This window comes from Muntiacus reevesi, chromosome 5, assembly GCF_963930625.1.
Source record: "Muntiacus reevesi chromosome 5, mMunRee1.1, whole genome shotgun sequence".
Classification (NCBI taxonomy): Eukaryota; Metazoa; Chordata; class Mammalia; order Artiodactyla; family Cervidae; genus Muntiacus; species Muntiacus reevesi.
In genome coordinates this window covers 52,510,170-52,533,038 of record NC_089253.1, presented here as the reverse complement: position 1 = coordinate 52,533,038, position 22,869 = coordinate 52,510,170, and the positions used below count along the sequence as shown (strand labels likewise).

Below are 22,869 nucleotides of genomic sequence, written 5' to 3'. Positions count from 1 at the left end.
TCCAGTCCTTCTGACACTCCTAGTTTTTCCCCCTAGTTCCTTTGTCCTACCGAGTTTTGCGTGGTTCTATGGATTCTTTTCCTCTGGTCATGTACTCCTGTCCCCTCTCAGCTGGCGTTCCGCATGCACTTCTGTGTCTGAAGGTGTGTTCCTGATGTATCCGTGGGGAGAGATGTACTCCACATCCACCTACTCCTCCGGCCTCTTGTTCTCTCCTGAAGTCCCTTGATTTTCATCATAGGTTTCTGTAAACTTGGCCATTCTCAATCCAGTATTCTTTTCTTCCAGAGGAAATAATGGAGACAAAGTTCCTTCTGAAGAGCTGGACACTTCTTTAGTTTTTAAAATATTTAAACCTAATTAAATATTTTAATAAAAATAAAGCCATTTGCAGTTTCTGTGTTCAGTGTCCATGTGGCTGTTAATAAAAAGCGTAAGTATCATGTTTCATACGTGACATCTAGATCTACTGTTGACTTTTAAAAATGCACAGCATGGGAGTTGTGAGGTAAGTTTTACTTGGAGCAAAGTGAAGACTGCAGCCTGGGAGACAGCACCTCAGATAGCTCTGAGAAATTTCTCCAAAGAGGCAGGGGGAAAGATCAGTACATATGTGATTTTGGTGAAGGGGGAATACATGCAGTCAAGCACATATTTTCCCAGAAGGTTCCTACTAGTCTCATAAAACTTTTGCTAGTCACAAGGAATAGTTGTCACCATGAAGGATTTTAGTGTTTTTCTAGATATGGGGGGATACAAGAATTGGACTCATAAGATCAGCTCCTGTAAATAGAAGACCTATCCTATCAGTTTTTCCCCCAAGCACAGAGTGCCTCATTTCTGCTATCCACCCTGAACTCCTTTCAGTGGGTACTGAAGGTCAGCAATAGCAGCAGCATGATTTTATCATTGTAGAGGCAGTTGGTAAGTACCAATTTGTAGCCGACAGGGTGCCATCACGGTCATAAATCCGACCAGACTTTGGGAGGCATTTCATGACTATTTCACTATCTCACAGTGCAAGGGAGGCTCCTTCCTGGGTCTGCTGGCGATTGCGAAGACAGGCTACTCACTCAATGTGCTATTACTGGACTAGGTCTTATCAGTAATAATCAAAGGACTCTGGACCAACTTGTCTTAATCTGTTAATGGTCCAGGAAAGATCCCCTCTTATGGTACCTTCCCATATCTAGAGTTACACTATTACAGTCACTGATCACATACAGAACTATATATTTCATCAACTGCTTCAAATTGCTTAGTCATTATTATTTTCATTGGAGGTTCAGTCACACACATTACCAAATGGGAATGCAAGAAACGACTATCTTGTAAAACAAAGAAAGTACAAATAACATAGCTAGCCATATTATTAAAGTCTTAAGTAAGAATGAAGCCAGAACTTACACTAAGTGCATCCCAGTATATTCTCAGGTCATCTGACTTAGACTATTCTGTACCAATTTTTATCTTTCAGGGAAATCTTATGCACTGTCCATAAGACTCCTAGCCCAGTTTCCTAGTGTTACTAAGGTTGATTATGCTTAGTATGATTTAATTGTTCCCAAGATAAAGAAGGGGAGCTTAAATCTGAAATGACCACAACCTAGTGTTAATGTCATAAATCCATCCCATAATTGTGGGAGGTTTTATTCCTTGAATTTTTGCTGTTGCTCTGATTGAGCTTGAATAGCTTAGAGGAAAATTCATATTATGGCCAGGGTCAGAGAACCTATTATTAATCCACCAGGTGAAAGAATTCCACCTAGTAATATCAAGAGTAGCCTAAATAGGACTGAACTTTCTTCCAATTAGACTCTTGGAGTGGAGAAATCCACCAAGGTAATCTAGAAGTAATAGATGCAGATAATTGACCACAACTCAACAATTGGGGTTGATCTTTAAAACTAGCATATCATATCCATGATAGAAAATTTTTGATTTATATGCAAAAGTCTAAGAGGTCAAGATCACACAAATCAGGTCCAAGATCTTGGTAAGCTGCCTACTTCTCATATCATTTTCTTCTCTTCCTGGTGTAGGTGTAGTGTCCTCTATTTGAGCATTGTTTTAAGGTGAGTTTGAGGTCAGCAGTCCTCTCTCTAGGTCAGTCAGTTATAGGGGCCTTTAGAAGTGGGAATTAATCCAAGAGTCAATTTCCCTTCAGTTTCACTGTACATGAACTAGTTAAGAATACTTGATTTAAAAGTCCTTCCATCCAGGTTGGAGACAGCCCTTTAAATTATGTCTTTTCCAGTATATATAATCCCCTGTTTGCAGGTCATGGAGCATCTGATCTTCATCCAGAGATTACTGAGATAAGCTTCAGAAACAAAACTTAGAGTGTCCTTTTAATAATTTGATTAACTTCATATTAATATAACATAATAAGAAGGAACTATCTGGGAAGTGAGTGAGTAAATACAGACCCTCATTTACATAATTGGGATTTAACATTCATTGAAACATAATCTTTTTAATGTCTAAAATTACTCTCATGTCTACCAGACATATCCACATTAAGATTAATTTGTTTGCAAAATAAATCAGGTCTCAAAAAATGTATCTGGGCCTGATAATTTATATAACTGTAATTGATCATATAGGCTTTTTGCTTTACTGAAATTGTTATAAGGGGTCTCAAACAACTTTTTTCCCCCAAACTTTAAACTTCAAACTGAACTTTTTAAAAAAACCTCTCGGGGTTAGGAAAATCGTGCCAAGGACTTATTACATGTTTCACCGTACAGACCTAGATGATCTTCTCCCTTCACAAGGTCCCCAAACACCTTAAGATTTCTGTACCTGTTGGTGAGGTAGCTTTCCTTTTGTTGCTCAGTCACTCAGTCGTGCTTGGCTCTGTGACCCCGTGGACTACAGCACGTCAGGCTTCCCTGTCCTTCACCATCTCTCGGAGCTTGCTGAAACTCATGTCCGTTGAGTCAGTGATGCCATCCAACCATCTCATCCTCGGTCGTCCCCTTCTCCAATTTATCTTTCCTAATTTATCTGATGAAGCTGCTGGAAACCTAATAGATTACAACATCTGGAAGGAGCAGATAGAAAAAAAAGGTGTTTCAGTTCTGCCTACAAAAGTATGATTTACCAAATTACTGTAGGTCATAATTAGTTTGATGGGAAGGTTTTCCTTTCAGCTGTAAAACACGGATTCAACCCAGTAATTTTTCAGACAGAAGCCATAAAAATTATAACCATTTTCACCAGTTTACTCAGTCCTTTTGTTAACTAACTCTTTTTGTTAACAGTTTATGAAGCCATCCGGTTTCTCCTTAGGATTCTTTAATTTCTTACCCAGTTCAGCATTATGGTCTAAAAGTCAGAAACTTACGTTTATCCAATTCTGTTAATCTTCTTGAAGAGGAAGCTTTTTTGCAAAGGCATCAGCATAAAACCTTAACTGTCTATAATGACAACTTAAGGCTCATTTAAAATTTGATTACAATGCAATTGACAAACTAACGTGGTTACTGCTGTGACATACAACACTTGCAGATGATAATTAGAATTATGACTGATAACATCTTACCAGGACATTTTAGAATTTTAGGAACTCCAATAAATTTTAGAATATCTATATAAGTAACATTTACCACACAATATAACCTCAGAAGATCTATTACTCATTTGACAATACTTCCAAGGTAATTTAATGTATCAAATGAACTTAGTTTACATCTCTCTTTGGGATGTTTCAGGGGCCCTTTGAAACATCCCAAAGTTAGCTAGAGGTCAAAGGACTTCATTAAATTTTGATATAGGAAGTTTTGTCGAAAAATATCAAAAAGAATTTAGAACACTCAATCAGATAGGATCATAGGTCCCTGTGAAGCAATAGTTATTCACTTAGCCAAAGTAACAAATTTCAAAGGCAAATACAGAGCAGATCACTTAAAAGGGCTTAAAATCTGTTATCAAAGGCAGTTCAGCATCTTAAGAAAACTTGTGATGCACAAAATCTTTTCTCAGGGTCCACTCTTCACAAACCTCTTTTTAGCCATCACTTGCTATACCATCACTATTTTCCCACTCAGAAACAGACATCTGTAAGTCAGACCTACTTCTTTTTCCCTTAATAAAATGCAATTCTATTCTTCATGCCTTTTTTACTGAAAACACATCCTATTTTCCTTAAGCAACCATGAGCTGACCTTTATATTAGCATTCTATAGATTGGTGAGCATAAATACTAATGATAATTTCTAAAAACACTTCCTTTCTTATAGAGAACATCTCAAGATGGCAGCAAACATATTCATTAATAGTCTAAAATATCCTTAGTCTCTCTGTAAGAGGAAGCCAGTGATTATTAATTACTGTTTCAGTATCTCATTTTATTTGGGAGCGACCTAGGTATTCAATAAGCTTTCATCACTTAACTTAGCAGAACCCTAGTAATTCAGTTTCTCAAAATCTGGAGAGACTAAAATATAATTACTCTTAATGGAGTTTATCTGAAAGCTCTTATCTCATTTACATTTTCTTTCCTTAAAAGTTTCTTCGCACTGAGATCCTTTCCTTGTTGGCAAATTTGTAACAGATATAATAAGATCTTATTTAGTCTATATTAAACCTAGGCCCAATGAAAGTACTATACTGATGACTCTAAGACATGTCTATACTAATTAGATCAACAAACGTGAACATTAATGCCAGGACGCTGCTGTTCAGCCGCTCAGTCATGTCCAACTCTTTGTGTCCCCATGGACTGCATCAGGCCAGGCTTCCCTGCCTTTCACCATCTCTCAGAGCCTGCTCAAACTCATGTCCATGACAGGTATTAATTTAATACTGAGTATTTCCCAGTTCACATGAATCTGAAATTCATTTAGTTCCATTTTTCTTATATTTAGAATTGTTTGATTTGTAAGCACTTACTTTTCTTCAGGCAAATTAAATTAGAGCTCATTAGCAAATTAACCTCAGAATTCTATCCAAAGACAGATACATGCTGAGACAGATATATTCAGACAGACACAATGAGAGATCTAGCTTCATTCCCTGTTTTCAGTGTTTGTTTTTTAGTTTCAGCAATTAGAGATGGTCTTGATAGATAAGTGACCCTGAGAGCTCTGGTCTCAAGGCACAGAGAGTGAAAACCAGTCAGACTTCCTCCCTCAGGACATTTTCTTTTTCCTTCAGGCTAACTTTCTCTTAAACAATTCTTCAAGAGATGGGAATACCAGACCATGACCTGCCTCTTGAGGAATCTGTATGCAGGTCAAGAAGCAACAGTTAGAACCTGACATGGAGCAACAGACTCATTCCAAATAGGGAAAGGAGTACGTCAAGGCTGGATATTGTCAGCCTGCTTATTTAACTTGTATGCGGAGCACATCATGAGAAACGCTGGGCTGGAGGAAGAACAAGTCAATGACAGACTGCCAGCAGCCTTTTTTCATCTTGATGTAGTTTCGAAAGAAGCTTCTAGACACCAATCAAAGTAAGCGTTCTATTCAGTCTGTTTGATCTTGTGGCCAACATTTTCTAACTGTGTGCACAAAACTATCAATTTGGAATATCAAAAGAACCTCAATTTGGTCATTTTAGGTTGAGGTCTCCTTTAGTATAATTTCCTCAAATTAAGTAGGTACATGCAAGTTGAAGTTTTCTATGTACATAACCCTGGCTGAGGTGTTAATTAAAGGCTGGCTCTCTGATGCTCCTTATTCCTGTATTTCAGAGGCTCTATTTCCCGTTTTAGGTTGAGTTTGTCAGAGGTAAAATTCCTTAGTGAAACTGTGTGGTAGGCCCATGTGCTGGTGTGAGATCAGCTCTAGCCATCACCCCAGACATTTCAGTTCTTACGTGTCTCAGTTTCTCCCTCCAGCAATCTAAGACCACCAAGGATACTCAGATCACTGATTCGCCGATTCTTCATCTCCACCCTCTGGGAGCAAGTGCTTCAATTAATGGATGGGTTTCCCCATGGGACCACTGCATGGTGTGAGGACTCAGCCTCTACTACTCCCATCAATGTCTCAGTCACGTGAGAAAACTGTAACTGGTCAGGAGGAGTCTCATCCTTTTTCTTCAGCGCCAAGCTGTCACGTAATATCTTCACTTTTATCCTAACAAATTACTATTAAGGCAACTGAATTGAGAAAAAATGTCAGGTCAGCCTTTCCTGACCACTCAGGCAAGACCACTCAGTCTCCTACAACTGAGCAAACCCTGGTATCTTTCAACCAGCCCCCACCCCAGTATCTTTCAACTGGGCAGGTTATTCCTTGATATCTTTCAACCAAACCCCACCCAGTGTCTAGACGCTGGTGGGTATGTCCCAGTATCTTTCAACTCCCCACTCCCCACCAGTATGAGGGAGGAATGGGGAACTGGCAGGACAGGTCTTCAGATAGATATTTTCAGGAGCCAATATTACTAATATGAGCCCAATTCTTGTATCTCCCCAAATCTAGAAAAGCACGAAAATCCTTCATGGTGATGACTGTTCCTCATGACTAGCAAAAGCTTCATGAGACTAGCAGAAACCTTCTGGGAAAATATGTGCTTGGTTGCTTGTATTCCCCCTTGACCAAAATCACATACATACTGACCTTTCCACTGCCTCTTTGGGACAGTTTCTCAGACCGAGCTGAGATGCTGTCTTCCAGGCTTCAGTGTCCTTATTTTGCCCCAAATAAAACTTAACTCTCATGCTGTGCATTACTTTTTAAGTCAACACTACAAATTTAAGAATGCTATAAATTATTTAATACTACAAAATGTCTTCAGCAAATATTACACTGATTCTTGAGTGCCTCCAAAGCCAGAAATTGGAACTCAAAGAGAAGCAAGAAAGTGGTCACTCAGCACTCCCGGGAAATTACACACCATGCAGGAATCTATTGCCGTCATGCTATCTGAGAGGAAGGATTTGACAAGTCAATTTTCTTTTCCCTTAGCTAAGCAAACTTTGACAGCTCAATTCCTCCCTGCACTCCAAAGCTATGTCTGTCTCCAAAGTTCACAGTGACGAAACTCACAATGCCACATCTTTGGGGCATTTCAGATGTAACTTTTCTTTTCCGAAGATATAGATCAACTTATGGAGAGAAGTGTTTCCCTGGGACCTGAACTGTGTTAGTCCCAGACACGTGTGTTTGGGGTGACCAGGTGCTCTGAACCAGCACTGAAAGCTGAACCCCAAGGGACAGAAGCGCCTCTAGGATTTTAGTAGACTTAGTTCTTTCGTGGCTATAAACTGTGATACCTTCTAAAGCATAAGGCTGGGGTTAAGGAGCTCTCTTGCTCAGATCTAGGAGGTAAAATCTTATTTTATATTCCCCATGGTTCCTGGTTGGGATTCCCTGGTGCCTCTGACAGTAAAGAGTCTGTCTGCAATGCAGGAGACTCAGGTTCCCGACCTGGGTCGGGAAGATCCCCTGCAGAAAGAAATGGCAACCCACTCCAGTATTTTTGCCTGGAAAATCCCATGGATGGAGGAGCCTGGAGGGCTACAGTCCATGGGGTCACAAAGAGTTGGACATGACTGAGCGACTTCACTCTCACTTTTATGGTGCCTCATCAGGGCCATCAGGAAGCCGTCATGGTGAGGAGGTCATGAATAAGCTAAGACTTCAAGGTTAGATAAGAGTTAACAAAGCAAAGAAGTGGGGAAAACAGGGGAGGGGGTGTAAAGGATGTGCCAAACAGAATAGAGTGTGCAAACGAGAGCCTGATGCCTTCAGGAAACCGGAAGGAGGCTTGCTTGGGCCTCATGAGTCAGGACAGGAACTCTGGAGCCTGACATGAGGAGAGCGGGAGAGGGGAGAATAGGTGAGGGGATACTTTTCCTCACTTCCATCTTTCCACTCTTCTCATCTTCACTTTATTCCTTCTTTCTAACATGTATACAGTGATTACGATATTCTAGCCCTTGTACTAAATAATTATACCTAGATATAAATATAGGTAAAGGGCATAGGTATAGAAATAGGAATAGCTATAGATAGATAGCACCAAACAATGTGCTAACCATCAGACAATTGCACTCATCTCCCATGCTAGTAAGGTCATGCTTAAAATCTTGCATGCTAGGCTCAGCATTATGCGAACCAAGAAGTTCCAGATGTCCAAGCTGGGTTTGGAAAAGGAAGAGGAACCAGAGATCAAATTGCCAACATTCACTGGATTATAGAGAAACCAAGGGAATTTCAGAAAAACATCTATCTCTGTTTCATTGACTATGCTAAAGCCCTTGACTGTATGGATCATGACAAACTGTGGAAAATTCTTAAAGAGATGGGAATACCAGACCTTCTTACCTATCTCCTGAGAAACCTGTATGAGGGTCAAGAAGCAACAGTGAGAACCCTGTATGGAACAACTGATTGGTTCAAGATTGAGAAGCAGATAACGAGAGGGCTGTCTGCTGTCACCCTGTTTGTTTAACCTACACACTGAGCACATCAAGGGAAATGCTGGGCTGGAAGAGTTACAAGCTGGGATCAAGATAGGCAGGAGAAACATCAACAACCTTAGATATGCGAATGATACCACTCTATTGGCAGAGTGAAGAGCAACTGAAGAGCCTCTTGATGAGAGTGAGGAAGGAGAGTGAAAGAGCCAACTTAAGACTAAATATTAAAGTAAAACTAAGATCATGGCTTCCCTGGTGGCTCAGAGGTTAAAGCTCCTGCCTCTAAGGCAGGAGACCCAGGTTTGACCCCTGGGTAGGGAAGATCCCCTGGAGAAGGAAATGGCAACCCACTCCAGTATTCTTGCCTGAAGAATCCCATGGACAGAGGAGCCTGGTGGGCTGCAGTCCATGGGGTCACCAAGAGTCAGACACGACTGAGTGACTTCACTTTCATTTTCACTTAAGATCATGGCATCTGGCCCCATTCCTTCATAGCAAATAGAAGGGGAAATGGAAGATTTCCTCTTCCTGGTCTCCAAAATCACTGTGGATGGTGACTGCAGCCATGAAATCAGAAGATGATTGCTTCTTGGCCAGAAAGCAATGACAAACCTAGACAGTGTGTTGAAAAGCAGAGACATTACTCTGCTGACAAAGGTCCATGTAGTCCATATAGGCTATGGTCTTCCCAGGGATCATGTAGGATTGTGACAGCTGGATGGTAAAGAAGGAAAAATGTCAAAAAATTAATGCCTTTGAACTGTGGTGCTGGAGAAGACGCCTGAAAGTCCCTTGGACAGCAAGGAGATCAAACCAATCTTGAGGGAGATCAACCCTGAATATTCACTGGAAGGACTGATGTTCAAGCTGAAGCTCCAGTATTTTGGTCATCTAAGGTGAACAGACAGCTCATTTAAAAAGTCCCTGATACTACGAAGACTGGAGGGCAGAGGAGAAGAGGGTGTCAAAGGATGAGATGGCTGGATAGAATCACTATGAACCTGAACTTGGGCAAACTCCCAGAGATGGGAAGGGACAGGAGGCCTGGTTCACTGCAGTCCACGGCATCGCAAAGAGTCGACTAAACAACATCAATAGATAGGTAGAAATAGATATATAGACACAGATTTATGTGTGTATAATCATTCAGTTATATAATTATAATTATTTAATACTAACAATTACCCGGTGAAGTAGGCTGTTACAGTGTTACAGTTGAAAGATCGAGTCAGTGGATCCGAGAAAGGTAGGTGTGTTCAAAAAATATTTAGGTTAGTCACTGTGCGTGCTGTGCTAAGCTGTTTCAGTTGTGTCCAACTTTTTGCGGGTTCTGTACCACTAGCACCACCTGGGAAGCCCCCAGCAATTCCACTCTGAAGCATTCTTTCAGAAGAATTGAAAACACACATTCAAATAAAAGTTCACACTCCTGGTAGCACTGTTCACAATAGCCAATAGATGGAAAGAACCCAGCTGGACACCAATAGGTGGACGGATAAACAAGATACCTCGTGTCTGGGCCATGGACTACTAGTCACCCACAAAACAGAATGGCACATGCTGCAACGTGGGTGACCCTCGAATTAGTCACGTGGAGAGAGAAAGAAGCCAGACACACAAGGTCACGTTACCTGGCTCCATGTTCATGAAACGTCTAGAATAGGAAAATCCATAGAGTCAGAAAGTAGGTTAGTGACTGCCAGGAGCCAGGGGAAGGAGAGAGTGAGGAGTAAGGGTTAAGAAGTTTCCTTTTGGGGTGACGAAGATGTCTTATAAAAAATAAATAGAAGTGATAGTTGCACAACATTGTAAATATACGAAAAGCTAACAGATTATATGTTTTTTCTTAATTGAAGTATATTTGATTTTCAATGTTTCACATATTGTGTCACTTTGTGACACAAATGAGTCACAAAGTGACTCAATTATATATATATATACACACACAACTGAATCTTTTTCATATGCCTTTCCATTATATGTTATTACAAGATATTGAATATAGTACCCTGTGCTATAAAGTAAGTCCTTGTTTATCTATTTTATATATAGCAGTATTTATCTTTTGGGGCTTCCAGGTGGTGCTAGTGGTAAAGAACCCTTGTGCCAATGCAAGAGACAAGAGATGCAGGTTTGATCCCTGGCTCTGGAAGATCCCCTGGAGGAGGGCATGGCAATCCACTCCAGTATTCTTGCTGGAGAATCCCATGGACAGAGGAGCCTGGCAGGCTACAGTCCTTAGGGTTGCAAAGACTCAGACGTGACTGAAGTGACTTCACAGGCACACAGTGTATACCTTTTAAACCCAAGGTCCTAATTTATCCCCTCCACCTTCCCCTTTGGTAACTGTCAGTTTGTTTTCTATGGCAGTGAATTGTATGCTTTGATTTTATTTACTGAAGTATAGTTGATTTACAACGTTGTGTTAATTTATGTTATAAAGCAAAATGTTTCAGCTATACATATATATACACACACATTATTTTTATGTAATCTTTTTTTAAATCATAGGATACTGAATATAGTTCTCTGTGCCATGCTGTAGGACCTTGATGTTTATCCATTAACAAGTTAATTGTATGCTTTTAAACAATTAATTTTATGTTATGTGAATTTTATCTTAATTTTTAAAAATCCAAAAAAAGTCTGTAGGAGGTGGAGTCAGTAGATGGCAGTTGGTGATTGATGGAGGGTAGGGAGATGCAGAGGGCTTCCCTGGTGGTTCAGTGGTAAAGAATCTGCCTGACAATGTGAGAGATGTGGGTTTGATCTCTGGGTCAGGAAGATTCCTTGGAGAAGGAAATGCAACCTATTCCAGTGCTCTTGCCTGGGAAATCCCATGGACAGGGGAGCCTGGCAGGCTATAGTCCTAGGAGGTGCAAAAGATTCAGACACGGCTTAGCAACTAAACAGCAACAACAAAGGGAGATGGAGAAGTAAAGGAAGGAGTCAAGAAGGACTGCCAGCCAGCTGACTTGAGCAAATGGAAAAAGTGACTATATTTACTGAGAAGGGGAAGACAGGAGTAGATTTCTAGGAGATGACGAGCTCCACTTTGGATATGACAAGTAAGAAGGGTTGAGACACACAAGTGAGGAGCTCAGAAGAAGTCTAAGACAAAGATATTTGGGAGTCATCAACATAGCACCATAAATTAACTCTTTAAGAGTAAATGAGATTTGAATTGGTTCCCAGAGCTTTTTAGGTCTACTATATCCTTCTACTTCTCTGTATATTTATTCTATTAATTTTTCGAGAGTTTGATATTGAAACTCCAACTAAAAATCTTAATTTATCTCCTTAAAAAAGTAACTGTAATATACAGTGGAACTATATGTAACCTTGTTCTGTATTGTCCAAGTCTCCTGTAGCTGTGTTATCATATAAAAATTTTTTAAAAAAGAGAAAATGAGACTTAATATCTAAGGGTCTAATCAAAAAAATAAATAAAGAAAGAAGAACCAAATTTGTAAGTTTAAATCAGAATGTTAAAAGACATGTCTGATAAAGGACTGTTATCCAAAATGTACAAGAACTCTTAAACGTGAAAAATAAGGAAACAAACAATCCAGTTAAACAATGGGCCAAAAACCTTAACAGACACTTCACCAAAGATACACAGAGGGAAAATCAGCATGTGAAAAGGTGGACCACCTCACATGTTATCAGGGAAATACACACTGCAACAATGAGTCACCGCCACACATCTGTTAAAGTTGTAGGCCCAAATCCAGAACCCTGGAAACATCAGATGGTGCTGGGGATGTGGAACAACAGGAACTCTTCCACTGCTGGTAGAAATACAAAACAGCACAGTCACTCTGGAAGACAGTTCAGCAGTTTCTCACAGAACTAAGCGTGTGCATGCTAAGTCACTTCAGTCACATCCGACTCTCCACAACCCCAGGTATTACAGCCCACCAGGCTCCTCTCTGTCCATGGGATTCCCCAGGCAAAAGTACTTGCTGGAGTGGGTTGCCATGCTCTTCTCCAAAACTAAGCATACTCACCGTATAAGCCAACAATTCGGTTCCTTGGTATTTACCCAAAGGAGTTGGAAACATATCCACACCAAAACCTGTATACATATGTTCATAACAGCTTTATTTATAATTGCCAAAAACTTGGAAGTAGCCAAGATATATTTCAGTAGGTGAATGGATAAATAACTATGGTACATCCAACGAATGGAATATTATTTAATATGAAAAGTAAATGAATATGCAGAGCAAAGAGGATTCTTAGGGCAGTGAAAATACTCTATATGATATTATAATGAGAGAAATATATCATTATATATTTGTCCAAACCTATAGGATGTACAACACCAAGAGTGAACCCTAAGGTAAACTTTGGGTGACTATGATGTCCATGTTGGTTCACACTGGTTAAAAATGTACCACTCTGTTGAGTAGTGTTGATAATGGGGCAGGTGATGAACATATGGGGACAAGGGGCATAAGGAAAATCTCTGTACTGTCCTCTCAACTTTACTGTAAATTTTAAAACTGCTCTTTAAGAAAACTGCTCTTAAAGGATAATCTTTAGGGAGACTTCCCTGGTGGCCCAGTGGTTAAGAATCTGCCTTGCAATGCACAGGGTGACAGCTGGATCCGTGGTCATGGAACTCAGATCCCACAAGCCACACAATGTGACCAAAAAAAACCCCCAAAACCATATATATTAGTCATTATAAAGGTAGACTATGTCAGAAAACATTACAGAAATTTTAAAATATAAGGCATTAAAAATTAATATAAATTTCAAAATATAAAATCTCTATATTCAAGGACCTACATGGAAAAATGAAATCAACAGGTAAAACAATACATCCATGTAAAGTAAGTCTTAAGTTGTGTACCAATCATCAAAGACATTTCATCTTTTTACCCTCCACTTCTCCAAATGCACACAGCCACAAAGATAGCCACATAGCCACACATTTTCCCTGTTCCTGAAAATGACACATTCTCCCTTGCCTGTCTGTCATTTCACTCTGTTTCCTCTAATTAGAATGCTTTTCTCCTCTGTTTTCTATTCTTTAGAGGAATATACTTGGGAGTAGAATTGCTGAATAATATGGTAGTCTTGTGTTAAACTTTATGACAAAACATTGAACTATTTCCACAGCAGCTGCCCCATTTTATACTCTACCAACAAATGTACAATAGTTCCAATTTCTTCACATCCTCACCAACACTTGTTATATTTTCTGGGTTTTGCTTTTATTTTTTTTTTATTACCAGTCTAGTGAGTGTGAAGTGGTATTGTATTGTAGTTTTGATTTACATTTCCCTTAAGCTGGCTTAAGGGCTTCCCAGGTGGCTCAGTGAGTAAAAATCTGCCTGCAATGCAGGAGACACAGGCAGACACAAGTTCGATCCCCAGGTTGGGGAGATTCCCCTGGAGGGGGGCATGGCAACCCTCTCCAGTATTCCTGCCTGGAGACTACCATGGATAAACAGCCAGTCCATAAAGTAGCAAAGAGTCGGATGCGACTGAAGTGCCTGGGCACGCACAGATGCAAGCTGGCTTAAAACTCAACATTCAGAAAACTGAGATCATGCCATCCAGTCACATCACTTCATGGCAAATAGATGGGGAAACAATAGAAATAGTGACAGATTTTATTTTGGGGGGCTCCAAAATCATTGCAGATGGTGACCGCAGGCATGAAATTAAAAGATGCTTCCTCCTTGGAAGAAAAGACAGCATATTAAAAAGCAGAGACATTACTTTGCCAACAAAGGTCCATCTAGTCAAAGCTATGGTTTTTCCAATAATCAAGTACAGATGTGAGAGTTGGACTATAAAGAAATCTGAGTGCTGAAGAGTTGACGCTTTTGAACTGTGATGCTGGAGAAGACTCTTGGGAGTCCCTTGGAGAGCAAGGAGATCTGACCAATCCATCCTAAAGGAAATCAACCCTGAATATTTATTGGAAGGGCTGAGGCTGAAGTTGAAACTCCAATACTTTGGTCACCTGATGCAAAGAGCCAACTCACTTGAAAAGACCCTGATGTTTGGAAAGATTGAGGGCAAGAAGAGAAGGGGGCAACAGAGCATGAGATGGTTGGATGGCATCACTGACTCACTGAATATAAGTTTGAGCAAACTCAGGGAGATAGTGAAGGACAGGGAAGCATGGCGTACTGCAGTTCATGGGGTTGCAAAGAGTCGGACACAACTTAGTGACTAAACAATATGACTATTCTGTGCTTACCAGGTGGCACTAGTGGTAAAGAACTGCCTGCCAATGCAGGAGACCTAAGAGACACAGGTTCAGATTCCTGGGTCAGGAATATCCCCTGGGGGAGGGCACAGCAACCCACTCCATATTCTTGCCTGGAGAACCCCCAAGGACAGAGGAGCCTAGAAGGCTACAGTCCATAGGGTCAGGATGAGTCAGACACGGCTGAAGGGACTTAGTATGCATACATGACTATCTTAAGCAACTTGTTTTTAAAAAATCTTGGGTATTTATTTATTTTGGGCTGTGCTGGGTCTTCATTGCTGCACAGGCTTTTCTCTAGCTGGGGCTTCTCATTCCAGTGGTTTCTCTTGTTGTGGAACTCAGGCTACAGTAATTGCAGCATGTGGGCTCACTAGCTCCAGTTCCCGGGTTCTAGAGCACAGGCTCAACTGTGGCACACAGGCTTCGTTTCCCTGCAATAATTGGGATCCTCTCTGGTCAGGGATGGAACCCATGTCTCTTGCATCGGCAGATGGATTCTTTACCACTGAGCCACCAGGGAAACCCCTAAGTAACTTCTGAATGCACCTTCTTGTTTAGTTGCTAAATCATGTCCAACTCTTTTGTGACCCCATGGACTGTAGCTCACCAGGCTCTTCTGTCCATAGGATTTTCCAGGCCAGAATACTGGAGTGGGTTGCCAAATCCATCTCAAGGGATCTTCCCAACCCAGGGATCGAACCTGCGTCTGCTGCGGCTCCTGCATCATAGGAGGATCCTTTACCACTGAGCCACCAGAGAAGGCTCAAGAGAAGCCCAAGAACCCTGGAGAGGGTTGCCATTCCCTTCTCTAGGGGATCTTCCTGACCCAGGATCGAACGCAGGTCTCCTGCACTGTGGGCAGATTCTTTACCATCTGAGCCAGCAAGGAAGACCCAGAATGCACCTACTTTTCTCCAATCCAATGACTTGGTTTTGAGCTATCATATTGCAACAGCCTACTTCATAGAGTAATTATGAGGATTAAATGAGTCAATATATAAATCCACACAGGAAGATTCAACTGAAGCATCTCTGTGTCTTTAAACATCCCCAGAGCCTTCCAAGTGTTCAGTGTTTTCTCCTATGGGTAGGCTCCTCCTCTTGGCAGCCACATTGTTAAAGCTCCCCAAGAGATTCTTATTAGCAGCCATGATTTAGAACCACTGGTTTGGGACACTCTTCCCCAAACTGGTCAGATCATGGGAGTCACCTGGGACACTAATTAAAAGGGCGGATTTCCTGTCCTGGCACCAGATCTTTGGAAACAGAATTTCCAGGAGAGAGGCTTGGAAATCTATATTTTAAGAGAAGTGCCCACAGGTGATTCCTATGACCAGGCCTGTTTAGGAAACCCTGAGCTAGATTGACAATACCAAAAGCTTTGATTGTGTGGATCACAATGAACTGTGGAATATTCTGAAGGAGATGGGAATACCAGACCATCTGACCTGCCTCTTGAGAAACCTGTATGCAGGTCAGGAAGCAACAGTTAGAACTGGACGTGGAACAACAGACTGGTTCCAAATTGGGAAAGGAGTACGTCAAGGCTGTATATTGTCACCTTGCTTATTTAACGTATATGCAGAGTACATCATGAGAAACGCTTGGCTGGAGGAAGCACAAGCTGGAATCAAGATTGCCAGGAGAAATATCAATAACCTCAGATATGCAGATGACACCACCCTGATGGCAGAAAGTGAAAGGGAACTAAAGAGCCTCTTGATGAAAATGAAAGAGGAGAGTGAAAAAGTTGGCTTAAGGCTCAACATTCAGAAAACTAAGATCATGGCATCTGGTCCCATCACTTCATGGCAAATAGATAGGGAGACAGTGGAAACAGTGGCTGACTTTATTTTTTGGGGCTCCAAAATCACTGCAGATGGTGATTGCAGCCATGAAATTAAAAGATGCTTACTCCTTGGAAGGAAAGTTATGACCAGTCTAGACAGCATATTAAAAGCAGAGACATTACTTTGCCAACAAAGGTCCGTCTAGTCAAGGCTTATGGTTTTTCCAGTAGTCATGTATGGATGTGAGAGTTGGACTATAAAGAAAGCTGAGCGCCGAAGAATTGATGCTTTTGAACTGTGGTGTTGGAGAAGACTCTTGAGAGTCCCTTGGATGGCAAGGAGATCCAACCAAGTCCATCCTAAAGGAGATCAGTCCTGGGTGTTCATTGGAAGGACTGGCGCTGAAGCTGAAACTCCAATACTTTGGCCACCTCTTGCTAAGAACTGACTCATTTGAAAAGACCCTGATGCTGGGAAAGATTGAGGGCAGGAAGAGAAGGGGACGACAGAGGACGAGATGGTTGGATGGCATCACTGACTCAACGGACGTGGATTTGGGTAGACTCCAGCAGTTGGTGATGGACAGGGAGGCCTGGCGTGCTGCGGTTCATGGGGTCGCAAAGAGTCGGACATGACTCAGCAACTGAACTGAACTGAACTGAGCTAGTGGATAATCAAAGGGCAGTAAACACAGGGGGCATTTTGAAACTAGATAATCTGGTTTTCAGAATATGATCATCTCACATTCTGGCTCTGGAAAAGCAAAACTTGCTAACCTTTGGTGAAAACTTACAGCAGGGGTGCTGCCCCCCAAGACTGTGTCCCCACCCACACCCATGTGACAGACCATCCACCTTAAACCCTCTGCAGTTAGGAGAGCCCTCACTCTGTGAAGCACAGACCTCAGTGTGAGTCCCGGAGAGCCGGAGCTGCCCAGACGCCTTACTCCTTCTTTGTGGCTCTTCCTCCTTGGTGAAATCATCCTGTTCCTACTGTGTGCAAGAAATGCTCCAAACGTGATGGTACCTCTAATCTCCACAGCATCTCTAAGGAAGAGAGCACTGTCACCATTTTTTTAGATAGGGCTCAGAGACATAAAGGAGTTTGCTCAAGGTCACATACCTAACGCGTGACTGAGCATGGATTCAAACCATGTGATTACAAAGCTGTGACACATTCCACTCTGCAACTCTGTCTCTCAAAGATGACTTCATCTCCCCAGTTATAGCTCACCAGACTATTTGGCTTGCTGCTAAGTTTTCTCAGTTATACATGGGAATTTCAGACCTGCAGCTCCAAAATACCTGGAACCATCCAGCCTGAAGGAATCCAGGAGAGTATCCAGGGAGCTTTGGGAATTGAGTTCAGAGAGAAGAAAAGGGGGTGATGAGAGCACCCAGCTTGGAGCACAGATGGACACTCTTCTCCATCCACCCCCATCACACATCCTCCTAGAACCGAAGGAAGCCGGAAGAGGATATCACCTTAGTTCGGGTCGGCAGGAAAGATGTTGACCTCTGGGAGGGACATAGCTGGGGTTATAGGAAGGGGAAAAATGGGACACGTCATCCCTTCCCCAGCAGAAACGAAAGACGGAAAACTTTCCAGCCATGTCAAGCGAGCCTTGTGACTATACCATGCTGCTTACGGGATTCAGGGTTTACAGGGCTCTGGAATTTTACGATGTTTCAGAATGAGCATCCAGGTAGTCTATGGAGAAGCCACTGGTAGACAGCAGCTGTTCCTGAAAGAAAGGCCACATGACCCGGGGACCCCAGGATAGAAGCTAAAAGAACCGTGTGTTAGCAAAGTGCTGGAGATACGTCCCGCACAGGCTACTCCACAGGCCCCAACATTATCCACGCCTCCTCCCTCCTCTAAATCCTCCAGCTGTCAACAGTCTCATAGTCTAAGAGAAACACTGTGCTTGCTATGTGAGTGCCATTCCATGACACTCCAAGGACCCCTTTTCAACTAAAGTGTTAAGCCCCCAAGTTTATACCACACAGAAAATTCTGGAGCAGCTGCCAGCCTTGTTGTCTCTCGGAAGGGAAACCTGGGGAGGGGATGCTGAGCACCTGAGTTTATTGTGGTGCTGCAAGGGGGGCAACTTCTCTTCTGAACTCAAGGAACTTGGTCAGACTTCTGACCTGACCTGGTATCAGCTGTAGCTGAAGGAGGAGAAAGAGAGGACAGGGCAGAGAAAGTGACATAAGAACGTAAGAGAATGCAACAGGCCTAGGGAAAGACATCCTGGAGATGAGGGGGCCAGCAGTGACTTAACTGTCTTCCATCTTCATGATGGACATTACAGGCCACGAGGAAGTTTCAGATCTGACCAAAAGAAAAAAAGAGTTCCTTAATGGGGAGATAGCAATGAGAACCCTTTAAGTTCTCTCCTTTGGAAAGGAAAAGCATAGAAGAACTGCCTCAACTAACACACTTTAAGAGTGACCAGGAGGGAATTCCCTGGCAGTCCAGGGGTTAGGACTCAAGTGTTCTCACTGCTGGGGGATGCCTGGGTTCAATACTGGTCAGGGAACTAAAAACCCAAGCAGATCCACCAAAAAAAAATAAAATAAAAGGGGGAGAGAGAGTAAGTAGCAGCAGCGCCTACATAAGCTTGGAGGTTCTTGTCATACAGAGACCCACTGTGATATTCAGAGACCCTCACCATCTCCTTGACACCATCACCTCCTCCACTTCTCAGACTCTTCTTCTGGAGCATCTGGCGGGCTTGCTACCTGCTGCTAGTTCCTGTCTTCTCACTTGTGACCTCTGTTCCCTGTATCTGTGCTTCTCTTTTCACAGACTCTATTTCTGCTTTTTCAGCAGAGAAGGGCTGGGCATCTTCCCCTTCCCAAGGTCACATCTGGCTGGGTTGGAAGAAAATCTGTCCCCTCCAGCCCCTCAGTGTGAGGTCCTGGGAATCAACACAGCACAGAACAGACTACCTGGATGAGTCTCATCCATTTTATCCATCATTCATTCAACACGCTTCTTTAGTACCTACTAAGTGCTGTGTGCTAAGGCATTTCAGTAGTGTTTGATTCTTTGCAACCTTATGGATGGTAGCCTGCCAGGCTCCTCTGTCCATGGGATTCTCCAGACAAGAATACTGGAGTGGGTTTCCATGCCCTCCTCCAGAGGATTTTCCCCATCCAGAAGAAGAACCCATGTCTGTTACATCTCCTGCATTGGCAGGCAGTTTCTTTACCACTAGCACCACCTAAGTGCTAGGAGCTGGGAATACATTAGTTATCCAGTGGCCCTGAGGCTTCAGAAGACCTGCAAAACTGAGGTCTTCGGTATTTATATACTCATAGAAATATTTGCAATACCCATAACCAACAAAGAACTCGTATCTAAAATGTATAAAGAACTCCTATAAAACAGTAACACAGAAAGCCTAACAGAAGATGGTGGGGAACACATGTATACCAATGGCTGATTCATGTCAGTGTATGGCAAAAGCCACTACAATACTGTAAAGTAATTAACCTCCAATTAAAATAAATAATTTTTTTAAAAAAGAAAATGGACAAAAGAAATAAAGTACTTGAACAGATATCCAAATAGCAAATAAACATATGGAAAGGTGCTTAACCTCAATCAGTACTAAGGAAATGCAAAACTGAACCACTATGAGATACCAGTGCACACCCAGCAGAATGGCTAACATTTTTAAATCATTTTAGAGTGATGACACAGTGTTGATGGGGATGTGGAGTGATTGGAATGTGGGATGTGGACTGCCTGCAGGAGTGTCAACTAACATGAGCACTTTGGAAAATTATTTAGTAGCGTTTACTGACCCTAAAGGGTTTCCCAGGTGGCATTGATGGTAAAGAAGCCACCTGTCAATGCAGGAGACAAAAAGAGACATGGGCTCAATCCCTGGATCGGGAAGATCTCCTGGAGGAGGGCATGGCAGCCCTCTCCAGTATTCTTGCCTTGAGAATTCCATGGACAGAGGAGTCTGGTGGGCTACAGTCCATAGAGTCGCAAAGAGTCAGACATGACTGAAGCAACTTTGCATGCACGCACACACTTCTTCGCCTGCAGACACGCACTGATGCTAAACACATAAACATATTCAATGACCCAGTAGAACTGATGCTTTTGAACTGTGGCGTTGGAGAAGATTCTTGAGAGTCCCTTAGACTGCAAGGAGATCCAACCAGTCCATCCTAAAGTAGATCAGTCCTGAGTGTTCATTGGAAGGACTGATGTTGAAGCTGAAACTCCAATACTCTGGCCACCTGATGCGAAGAGGGGACTCATTTGAAAAGACCCTGATGTTGGAAAAGATTGAAGGCAGGAGGAGAAGGGGATAACAGAGGATGACATGGTTGGATGGCATCACTGACTCAATGGACATGAGTTTGAGTAAACTCCGGGAGTTGGTGATGGACAGGGAGGGCTGGCGTGCTACAATCCATGAGGTCACCAAGAGTTGGACACCACTGAGCAACTGAACTGATGACCCAGTAAGTCTGTTTGTAAGTATATATCCAACAGAAATAGAAACATAAGTGTGCCAATGGACAGAAACAAAATTGTTACAGCAACTTTATTCACAATAATGCCAAACTAGGAACGACCTAGATGTCCACCAACAGAATAATAAAAAATTAAACTGTGGTAAATGCTTTTAATGGTGATGAAATGAAACTCATATTTTATTGCAAGACAAGAAAAATTGAAACAAAAGTTTTGTCTGCCCACTTGGGCCTCCTCCGTCCCCTTTAGTATGCATTGTGCATACGCGTTAACCAGAACTCCTTAGCAGATAACATTCCTTATCAATCTTGTAAGGGCTCATGATGCCCCACGATCTGCTTTGTTATGCACATCTGGATAGCATAAACCGTCAATACATTATTCAGTGTATAAACCTTCATCTCAAAAACACATATAACTATGTTTTGACCTCCAGCAGGCAGAACAGTCCTCAGAGCTTTCTGAAAAACTGTCTCTCAAGTTATAATCCTCAGGCTGGCTTGAATAAAGTTTTCCATTTCTTTCTCAGAACATCTATTGATTTTTTTTTTTTTTCATCAACAGCTGCAATGGTGTACCATACAGCAATGAAAATGAATGAGCTACTGCTACGTTGGGCTTAAATTTCACAAACACAAAACTGAGTGAGAGGAGCTAGACACACACAAACTAGCTGAACAGTTTCATTTATACAAACTTCCAAAGCAGGTGAAACTAACCAACGGGATTAGACAGAGGTTAATTTAGGAAGGAGGGTGGGGGAGTGACTGGGGGGAGACATGAAGAGGGCTTTTGGGGTGCTGGCTATGGTCGAATTCTTGATCTGGGAGGCTGTCATACAGGTATGTTCACTGTGTCGTAATTTGCTGACCTACATATTTGGGATTTGTGCACTTTCCCACAGATCTGTTGGGAAATTCTATTTTAAAATACTTAACAGGGGAAGGGAACTGCTTCAGGAGAATTTTATTTTTTTGAAGGAGGGTAGAAAGGGAATAGGAGGTGGATCAAGATTTTCCATTCAGGTGGCTCAGCTGTGGCAAGATGAAAAGGGGAAAGAGAGGACTGTTGAATGGAGCAGGGGCAGGAATTATTTCCAGCCCCCAACTGAAAAGTCTCCAGACTCCTTCGCCTTAATTCCCTACCCAATCCTACACCACCTACTCAAAATCGGATCCTTCTGGATGCAACCCAATGTTTCCGAGTCTAGCGGTTACTTTTGTATCCAGGCAGAAAGACGTAGTGTTCCCAGTCAAATTAGAACCCCAATTTTGACACAGCCATGTCCTCTACTAGGTGCTATGAGAAACTGCAGGCCCTGATGCCAAATGTCCCAGCAGCTAAACTGGAATAATCCTGAGGGAGAAGAGGGACTAGACAGTGCGCGTTTGCAAGGGAATTAATTACCTGCTCCTGTTGCTCTGTGTGTGCTGGGGTGCGTGCGAGTTGGGAGGAGGGGGTGCGGTATCTCAGAAAGAGGAAGAGGCAGCCAGAAGCACCTATCCAGCGCTGTGTTTTCTCCGCAGGCACGTCTCTACTCCAAAACTCATCCGGGGGTCTGGAGTCACGCTCGAATGCACCCCTGAGCCACCTTCCGGGAGGAAAATGACAGGAAGGAACCACTGGTCACAGGTTCCACTGACAGGAGGGGAAAACCCAAGGGTGGTGGTTCCTTTACGGGGGAGATCACACCCCGGACACCAAAACATCCCCCAAAGAACTGGTTCTCCGTTCGCGTTGGAGAGGTGGAGATACCCCAGGGAGGAAGTGGCAAAAGGCGAAATGGGAACAGCCCTCTTTGATCCCAGAAGGTGCGTCAGGGAAAGTTGGATTTTGTTTAGCCTGGGATGGATACATCCTTCCGTGCTGCCGATCCCCTCCGCCCCGCCTCGGGCGGTGAGTGTAGGACCACAGCGGTGGTTTTGACCTCTTTTTCCTCCCTCCCTCTCGCCCGCCCATTC

At 42.5% G+C, this 22,869-nt stretch overlaps 1 long non-coding RNA gene across 1 annotated transcript; it reads right to left on the bottom strand.

The window, feature by feature from the left end:
* Positions 1-296: 296 nt before the first annotated feature.
* Positions 297-22,822, bottom strand: LOC136169953 (uncharacterized). The gene is made up of 3 exons (XR_010663474.1): positions 22,316-22,822; positions 2,806-3,046; positions 297-418 (listed from the first exon to the last, which is right to left on the bottom strand). It is a non-coding gene; the product is annotated as an uncharacterized lncRNA (long non-coding RNA).
* Positions 22,823-22,869: the final 47 nt, after the last annotated feature.